General features: G+C 40.0%; 1 pseudogene; it reads left to right on the top strand.

The window, feature by feature from the left end:
* The first annotated feature begins 7,322 nt into the window (after positions 1 to 7,322).
* On the top strand, positions 7,323 to 9,110 carry LOC123256038 (annotated as a pseudogene).
* The last annotated feature ends 464 nt before the right edge of the window (positions 9,111 to 9,574 follow it).

The raw sequence follows: 9,574 nt of genomic DNA, 5'->3' as shown, positions 1-9,574 counted from the left end.
TTTTTCAGCATCTATTGAGATAATCATGTGATTTTTGTTTGTTAGACTGTTGATATGGTCAATTATGTGGATGGTTTTCCTAATGTTGAACCATCCTTGCATTCCTGGTATAAATCCCACCTGATCATGGTGGATGATCTTCTTAATTACTTGCTGGAGTCTCTTTGCTAGTATTCTATTTAAGATTTTTGCATCTATGTTCATTAGGGAGATTGGTCTGTAGTTTTCTTTCTCTGTTTTTGATCTCCCTGGCTTTGGAATCAGTACCATATTTGTGTCATAAAAGGAATTTGGTAGGACTCCTTCTTTGCTTATCATATCAAATAATTTGTATAGTATTGGGATTAGTTGCTCTTTGAATGTCTGATAGAATTCACTTGTGAATCCATCAGGCCCTGGCGATTTTTTCTTAGGAAGTTCTTTGATGACTTGTTCAATTTCTTTTTCTGATATGGGATTATTTAGGTATTCTATTTCTTCTGCTGTTAATCTAGCAATTTATATTTTTGTAAATATTCATCCATATCTCCTAAATTGTTATATTTATTGCCATATAGTTGGGCGAAATAGGTTTTAATGATTGCCTTAATTTCCCCTTCATTAGAGGTGAGGTCTCCCTTTTCATCTTTGATACTATCAATTTGGTTTTCTTCTTTCCTTTTTTTTTTATTAGATTGACCAGTACCTTGTCTATTTTATCTGTTTTTTCAAAATACCAGCTTCTAGTCTTATTTATTAATTCAATAGTTCTTTTACTTTAGATTTTATTAATTTCTCCCTTAATTTTTAGTATTTCTAATTTAGTTTTCATCTGGGAATTTTTAATTTGCTTGCTTTCTAATTTTTTGAGTTGCATGCCCAATTCATTAATCTCTGCCCTCCTTAATTTGTTAATATATGCACTCAAGGATATAAATTTCCCCCTGAGTACTGCCTTGGCTGCATCCCACAGAGTTTGGTAGGATGTCTCATCATTGTCATTCTCTTCAATGAAATTGTTGATTGTTTCTATGATTTCTTCTTTGACTAATTGGTTTTGGAGAATCATATTATTTAATTTCCAATTAGTTTTTTATTTTCCTGTCCAGGTGCCCTTACTAATTATTATTTTTATTGCATTATGATCTGAGAAGGTTACATTTATTATATCTGCTCTTTTGCATTTGTTTGCAATGTTTCTATGCCCTATTACATGGTCAATCTTTGTGAATGTACCATGTGCAGCTGAAAAGAAGGTTTATTCCTTTTTGTAACTATTTATTTTTCTCCACATATCAATTAAATCTAATTTTTCTAGGGCTTCATTCACCTCTCTTACCTCTTTCTTATTTATTTTTCGGTTTGATTTATCTAGATCTGAAAGAGGAATATTTAGATCTCCCACTAGTATGGTTTTACTATCTCTTTCCTTCTTGAGCTCTGCCAGTTTCTCCTTTATGAATTTGGATGCTATGCCACTTGGTGCATATATATTGAGCAGTGTTTTTTCCTCATTGTCTATACTGCCTTTAATCAGAATGTGATGACCTTCCCTGTCTTTTTTAATCCTATCTATTTTTACTTTGGCTTTGTCAGAAATCACAATTGCCACCCCTGCCTTCTTTTTCTCATTTGACGCCCAAAAGATTTTGCTCAAGCTCTTAACCTTAAATTTGTGTATGTCCACCCACCTCATATGTGTTTCTTGTAGACAACAAATGGTAGGATTTTGGTTTCTAATCCACTCTGCTATTTGCTTCCATTTTATGAGCGAGTTCATCCCATTCACATTCAGAGTTATAATTATCAGTTGTGCATTCGCTGACATTTTCGTATCCTCCCCTTTTCCTACCCCTTCTTCTTACACTATCTTCTTTTAAACCAGTGGTTTGCTTTGAGCCGGTATCCCTTATCCCCTCCCTTGATTAACTTCCCTTTCTGCCCCCTCCTTTGTTATTCCCCTCTTTTTGTTTTTAAAGGCCTAATGAATTCCCTCCCCCTTCTTCTCCCCTCCCTTTTTTGACCTCCCCACTCCCCTGTTCCCCTTGGTTTATCCCTTCTGACTTTGTCAGTAGGATTAGATAGAGTTTTATATCCCGATGGATGATATGTCTACTTTTCCCTCTCCGGGTTGATTACACTGAGAGTAAGGTTTAAATATTACCTCTTAATGCTCTCTTCCTCTTCTTCTTATAATAGTATTTGTCCCCTCCCCTTCCCATGCCCTCTTTGTGTGTAATAGAATATCATATTTTTCTTATTCTCTCAAGTTTCTCTTGGTGTCCCCTAGTATTCACCTTCCTCTTTCCCACCCCCCATATCATCTTAGACCATTTAGTATTCTACCCTCTCCCTATGAATTATTCTTCTGATTACTATAATAGTGAATACTATAATAGTGAATAGAGTTCACTACAGAGAATTATACATAGCATTTCTCCACATAGGAATACAGATAATTAGATCTTACTGAGGCCCTTAAAAAGGCAAATTTAAAAATTATAAGTTTTCTTTCTTTCCCCTCTGTTTCTTATTTACCTTTTCATGTTTCTCTTGTTTTTTGTGGTTGGATATCAAACTTTCCATTTAGTCCTGGTCTATTCTGTGCAAATACTTGGAAATCTTCAATTTTGTTGAATGCCCATACTTTCCCCTGGAAGCATATATTTTGATGGGTAGTTGATCAGTGGTTGAAGGCCCAGCTCGCTTGCCTTTCTGAATATCATATTCCAAGCTTTGTGGTCTTTTAGCATGGAGGCTGCCAGATCCTGTGTGATCCTGATTGGTCTCCTTGATATCTGAATTGTCTCTTTCTGGATTCTTGTAAAATTTTTTCTTTTACTTGGAAGCTCTTGAATTTGGCTATTATATTCCTGGGTGTTGTCTTTTCTGGGTCTGGTGTAGAAGGTGATCTATGAATCCTTTCAATGTCTATATTGCCCTCTTGTCATAGAACTTCAGGGCAATTTTGCTGAATAATTTCTTTTAGTATGGAGTCCAAATTTCTATTAATTTCTGCTTTTTCAGGGAGACCAATGATTTTCAAATTGTCTCTTCTAGACCGGTTTTCTTGGTCTCTCACTTTCTCATTGAGATATTTCATGTTTCCTTCTATTTTTTCAGTCTTTTGACAATTTTATTTGTTCTTGCTGTCTTGAGAGATCATTAGCTTCTAATTGCTCAATTCTAGCCTTTAGGAACTGGTTTTCCTTTTCAATCTGGTCATTTCTGGTGTTCAATTTGCTTATCAGTTTATTTGATTTCTGAGCCTCACTTTCCAATTGCAAAATTCTGCCTTTTAAACTGTTATTTTCTTTCCTGATTTCCTTTTGATCTATTTCCCATTTCTCTAGCCAAATCTTTTCCAACTTTCTTGTCATCTCAGATTTGAACTCTTCAAGAGCTTGTGACCAGTTTTCATTATTTTGGGAGGGTCTGGATGTGATTGCTTGTTTGTTCTCCTCTTCTATTTGCTCTGTTGTCTGGATTTTCTCTGTGTAAAAGTTGTCAAGTGTTAAAGATTTCTTCTTCTTTTTGTTAATCTTTCTCTTTTGGCCTTCCTACTTCTGGGTTGCCATTGTTAGCCCAGCCCCTTCTCAGCTTTATCCTCTCGCTCAGAGTCTGTCTGTGCTCCTTAGGCTCCTGAGGTCTCTGGTCTGGTTATTTTCAAGGTCAAGCCCCCTTGTGGACCCCCTTGCTTGATCCTCTGCCAGAGGTTCCTTTACAGGTCTCAGGGCGCTACTTCCACAGGCGTATACCTGTCTGCACTGGTTCCCCACTCAGGGTTTCAGAGCCTTCGCTTGAGCCTGTGTCTGCCTCCACCCACGCCTGCGTTCTGTTTCCACGCTCAAAGTCCGTGTGCGTTCTTTAGCCTTTTGGGGTCCTAAGTCTTGCTGCTCTCAGGAACAGGCCCTGGAGTTGCCAATGACTCAATGGGTACCCCAAACTTGCTCTATTTCTTTTGAGCTGGTTTTGGCGTTGTAGGTGGTGTGTGTGTGTGGGGGGGGTTGCTCAGCCCGCGATTTAGTGAGAGCTGTTTCACCCCTTTATAGTATGGAAATGCCCTGGTTCCACGTACCTTCCACGCTGAGACCTGTTGTGGGGTCCCTCCGTTCTTCTGGATTTGTTTTTATGTCCCCTTGAGGAGTCCTGTATGTTTCGGTTAGGAGAGGTTAAGCACTGCTTTTTACTCTGCTGCCCTCTTAACCTGGAAGTCTAACTGAAAATTTTTATTGCTATCTTTTTGTTTTTAAATCTTAATTTATTTTTAAAATAAATCTTTATTTTTTTCATCATTGAAATTTCTTTCTGTAGCCTCTCTTTCTTTCCTAAAGAACTATACCATATAATATTACAAAATTAAAAAAAAAGAAAACTAAGCAAAACTAGTAAATGCATCCAAAAATATTAAAATACACAGAACATACCACAACCCAATGGCCTTCTACATTTTCAAAGGAGTTATAGAAGGAGTTTTCTTATATCTTTTCTTTATGGCCATATTCCTTCTTATAGCTTTACAACATTCACTAAAGATTGTTTTGTGATGGTTGTTCATTAGTTCATATTGGCATTCTTGTTATTTATAATGTTTTCTTGGTTCTGCTTACTTCATTCTGCCCCAACACATGTCTTTTTATGTTTCTCTGTAATCACCTATCTGGCATTTATTATAGAACAGTAATAGTCCATTATATCATGCCATAATTTGTTTAGTGACTCTACAATCAATGGGCATCAGCTTTGTTTCCTGTTCTTTGTAATTAGAAAAAGTGATGATATAAATATTTTGAGGTTTATATATTATATAAAATAATTATATATATTTATATAGATATAAGGATTTTCTTTTTTATCAGTGACTGACTCCTTTGGGGTATATGCTTTCTGGATCAAAGGGTAAAAAGACAGGACAAAGCTAAGATAAGTGAGTATCAGGAAGGAGTACAACTGATTTCTCCTCCTTAAAACTCCAAAAAGAACTAGAAATTGAACTACACTGAACTCTAATGAGGAAAATCAGAAAAAGTCACAGTGATTCATTTGTCCAACCCAAATCAGGAAAATAGTCAAAGAGCTCTGTAGATACTAGATGGGGTCAGGCAATGAACACACTACAAGGAACACTCCAATGCTTAGGCAGAAAGGAGCTCCTTTGCTCAAACTGTAACACTTCTAAACTCATACGAAGACATTGTTACTGATAGGAAGAGGAGACAACTGGCGACTGGAAGCTTGGTTACCTACTACTCAGTTCTGGTTCAGAGATCCAAGGTAGACTGAGAAGGGAACGTGTCTAGGGTGGCATTCCTGAATAGCTACCAGCTTGAGGTGTCTATCAAGAGAGGAAGAAGTTCAGAATGAAGCAGCAGTGGTATGGCTCAGATCCCAGGAACAGAGTACAGTTTCAGTTCCAAGATCTAACTCAACCTATAGAGGAACAATCAGGATAGGAATACCAGAACAAAGTGTAGCCTACTATTCTGACTCTGGACCAATAGAACTATCCAGTTATCTGATAGAGGTTGGGTCCAGCATCATTCTTCTGATGCTCTGTAAGAGGGAGATTTTAGGCATTTTATAGATATGTATTTAAAATGTGGCCGCCAGGAATCAACAATTCAGATTGATTTCATAATTAAAATAGACCCAAGTCAGGATCCGGTTTAAGGTAGTTTATTTACAATTAGGAAGGTAAAAGGTAGGTAAATAGAGAGAGGGAGAGGCCAGTCCAGGCCTGGAGAGGTCTGGGCAGAGAGAGAGGGTTAAAAGACTAATTAAACTAGATCACAAGACCTTAGAAATCAGAGAGGCTACAAGCCTACTTAAGGCAGAGTTTGGAAATGCCAAGGAAGGCCAAGGAAGTCAGCCTAACTTACCCATGTGACAATTCAGAGTGGAAGCATTCTGAGGTCTCAGCTGAGCACTTTCAGCACCAAGTCCAAAGCCGGAACTTTATCACCAGGTTGTAACCTACATATTGTGTAAATGGAATTAACTCTAGCCCATTCATAGTCAAAAATCTACTCATCCTAGGCATAGAAATGATGTCATCCTCGCCTCCCTTAATGGGGAGGGGAGACAGTTACCCACACGTGACAATAAGTAACAAATCAAGAACAAGGGACTGCCCTTTGGGCAGTCCAAAATCAGTGTAGAGGCTGCCATTTGTCCACTTGAAATAGAGGTGGACCCACGGGAAGTGACGAAAGACACTATCTCTTCAAGTATGTTGGTTACTTCCTGTGGAGGCAGTTCCGGCTTTGAACTTGGTGCTGAAGGAGCTCCCTTGACACCTCAGGCAGCTTCTACTCAGTATTGTCATGTGGGTAAGTTAAGCTGACTTCCTTGGCCTACCTAGGCTGCTTCCAAACTCTGCCTTAAGTAGGCACTAGCCTATCTGGTTGTTAGGCCTTGAGGCTTGTAGCCTGATTTAATTAGCCTTTTAACCTTCTCTGCAGGCCTGGACAAGCCTCTCCCTTTCTCTTTATTCCTATACCTTTGCCTTCCTAATTGTAAATAAACTGCCTTAACCTGATGCTGACTTGGGTCTGATTTAATTACAGAATCAACCTGAATTGTTGATTCCTGGCAGCCACACTTTAAATACATATCTATAAAATACCTAAATTCTCCCTCCCTTACAATATTTAAAGAGATAGTGTTTCTCGTCATTTCCTGTGGGCCCACCTCTAATTCAAGTGGACCAATGGCAGCCTCTACACTGATTTGGACTGCCCAAAGGGCAGTCCCTTGTTCTTGATTTGATCTGAATTGTCACATATGATTAAATTATCTCCACTCCCCTTTTGAGGGAGGTGGGGATGATATAATCTAGATGCCTAGGGTAAGTAGATTTTTGACTATGAATGGGCTAGAGTTAATTTCATTTACACAATCCCCCCTGATGATCATATTGGGTGCCTAGTCACCCCAAGTGATCATTTTACATAATCATCTTATACCCACAAAGGTCTTCACACAGCTCAAACTGAAACTCAGATCATGAACTTGCAGAGCTCAGTCCAGAGGGACATCACTCAGGCCAAAAAAAAAAAAAAAAAAAAAAAAAAAAAGCCAAAAAGGTGCTTCTCAAAAGAGAGAACAGAAATGGTCAATAAGCACTTAAAAAAATTAAATACTTTGGAGCAGAAGCAGTAGGAGGGGCAGCGACAGAGGCGGAGGCGGCCGAGGGCAGGGACTGAGCAGGAGCTGTGGCCGCCCCGGAGCGCCGCCCGCCGAGCCCCAGCGGCCACCTCCGGGAGCCCGCCTCCGCCAAGTCCAGCCCCACAGTGGGAAGAGCAGCCGGGCCAGTCCCGAGCCAGAGAAGCCGCCCTCCAGCCATGGCGACCAAGGCTCTGGTTATGTATAATTTTGATGCTGAACCTGGAAATAATGAATTGACAGTTATTGAAGGAGAGATCATCACAATTACAAATCCGGATGTAGGTGGAGGATGGCTAGAAGGAAAAAATAGCAAAGGAGAACGGGGACTTGTTCCCACAGACTACGTTGAAATTTTGACTAATGGTGGGAAAGATCAGTTTGCTTGTGGAAATTCAGTAGCTGACCAAGCCTTCCTCGATTCTCTATCAAGTACAGTTCAAGTCAACTCCTCACTTGCCAACAGTAATAATCAGGTCAGCAGTGCAAATGACCCTTGGTCAAATTGGAATACTAGTAAATCTGGAAACTGGGACAGCTCAGATGGCTGGGGAACCAAATCAGAAGGTTCCTCTGCTCAGAAAAACACTTCCAATAACTGGGATGCTGCCTTTGGTCATCCACAGGCCTACCATGGACCAGCAGCTGCTGGGGATGACGACGACTGGGATGAAGACTGGGATGACCCCAAGTCATCATCTCCTACTTACTTCAAGGATGTAGAGTCTACTGAAGCTGGAGGGACCCCTTGAGGCAATGCTCGTGCTCGGGGGGCTTCTATGAAGATTCCACTTAACAAATTTCCTGGATTTGCAAAACCTGGAATGGAACAGTACTTATTGGCAAAGCAGCTAGCAAAACCCAAAGAGAAAATTTCCATCATTGTTGGAGATTATGGCCCAATGTGGGTTTACCCTACCTCTACGTTTGACTGTGTTGTCGCAGACCCCAGGAAAAGCTCCAAGATGTATGGGCTAAAGAGTTACATCAAATATCAGTTGACAGCCACAAACACTAATCGGTCCGTCAACCACCGGTATAAGCACTTTGACTGGCTCTACAAGCGCCTCCTGGTTAAGTTCGGCTCCGCCATTCCCATCCCTTCCCTCCCGGATAAGCAGGTCACCGGTCGCTTTGAAGAAGAATTTATAAAGATGCGCATGGAAAGACTTTAGGCCTGAATGACCAGAATGTGTCGTCATCCTGTCATCTCAGAAAGCGAAGTTTTCCAGCAGTTCTTGAATTTCCGGGATGAAAAGGAATGGAAAACGGGAAAGAGGAAGGCAGAGAAGGACGAGATCGTAGGAGTCGTGATATTCTCCACCATGGAGCCTGAAGCCCCGGACCTGGACCTGATCGAAATAGAACAGAAGTGCGAGGCCGTGGGGAAGTTCACCAAAGCCGTGGATGACGGCGTCAAGGAGCTGCTGACCGTGGGACAAGAGCACTGGAAGCCATGCACAGGACCGTTGCCCAAGGAATACCAGAAGATAGGAAAAGCTTTGCAGTGTTTAGCAACTGTATTCAGTTCTAGCGGTTACCAAGGTGAAACAGACCTCAATGATGCAATAACAGAAGCAGGAAAAACTTATGAAGAAATTGCTAATCTTGTGGCAGAGCAGCCAAAGAAAGATCTCCATTTCCTGATGGAATGTAATCATGAATACAAAGGATTCCTTGGCTGCTTCCCTGACATCATTGGTGCTCACAAGGCGGCCATAGAAAAGGTGAAAGAGAGCGACAAGCTGGTAGCCACCAGTAAGATCACCCCCCCAGGACAAGCAGAACCTGGCCAAGCCTGTCGGCGTCATGTCTTACGCACTCCAAGCGGAGATGAACCACTTTCACAGTAACCGGATCTACGACTACAACAGCGTCATCCGCCTGTATCTGAGCAGCAGGTACAGTTTTATGAAACGATTGCAGAAAAGCTGAGGCAGGCCCTTAGCCGCTTTCTGGTGATGTAGGACAAAACTAAAGGGACTTATCCGAAGTGCTTCTTTCTGACTTGGGGCAATGCAATTTAAAGTTTGTTTTCTGTTCTTTTTCTTCTTTCGCCATCCCAAAAAAAATCCAAAAAATAACTGAGTTGCAAAAAAAAACAAAAACAAAAACAAAAAAACACAAACCCACAAAATTAAGATGTTTACTTTATTAACTAGCCTAAATGCACCATTTATTCAAGGGTATCCCTTTTTTTAGTTCATTTTTCATATCCATTATTTAAAAAAACAAATTTTTCTCTATTTTTGGAAAGTACTTCAGATTGCTGAGATTTGTTAATGAAAAAATAAGAGTTTTTCCCACTGATTTTTATATAGATTCCTAATCTCTTAAGTCACATAAAATCTTCTAGTTCTTACCCAATGTCAGATAAATACTAATTTCTTTAAAAACATGAAATATGCCAGAATAAAAAGATATATATGTT

The sequence above is a fragment of the Gracilinanus agilis genome, unplaced genomic scaffold (genome assembly GCF_016433145.1).
Source record: "Gracilinanus agilis isolate LMUSP501 unplaced genomic scaffold, AgileGrace unplaced_scaffold55546, whole genome shotgun sequence".
Lineage (NCBI taxonomy): Eukaryota > Metazoa > Chordata > Mammalia > Didelphimorphia > Didelphidae > Gracilinanus > Gracilinanus agilis.
Note: the sequence above shows the minus strand (reverse complement) of the source record. Positions and strands in the feature narration are given on the sequence as shown.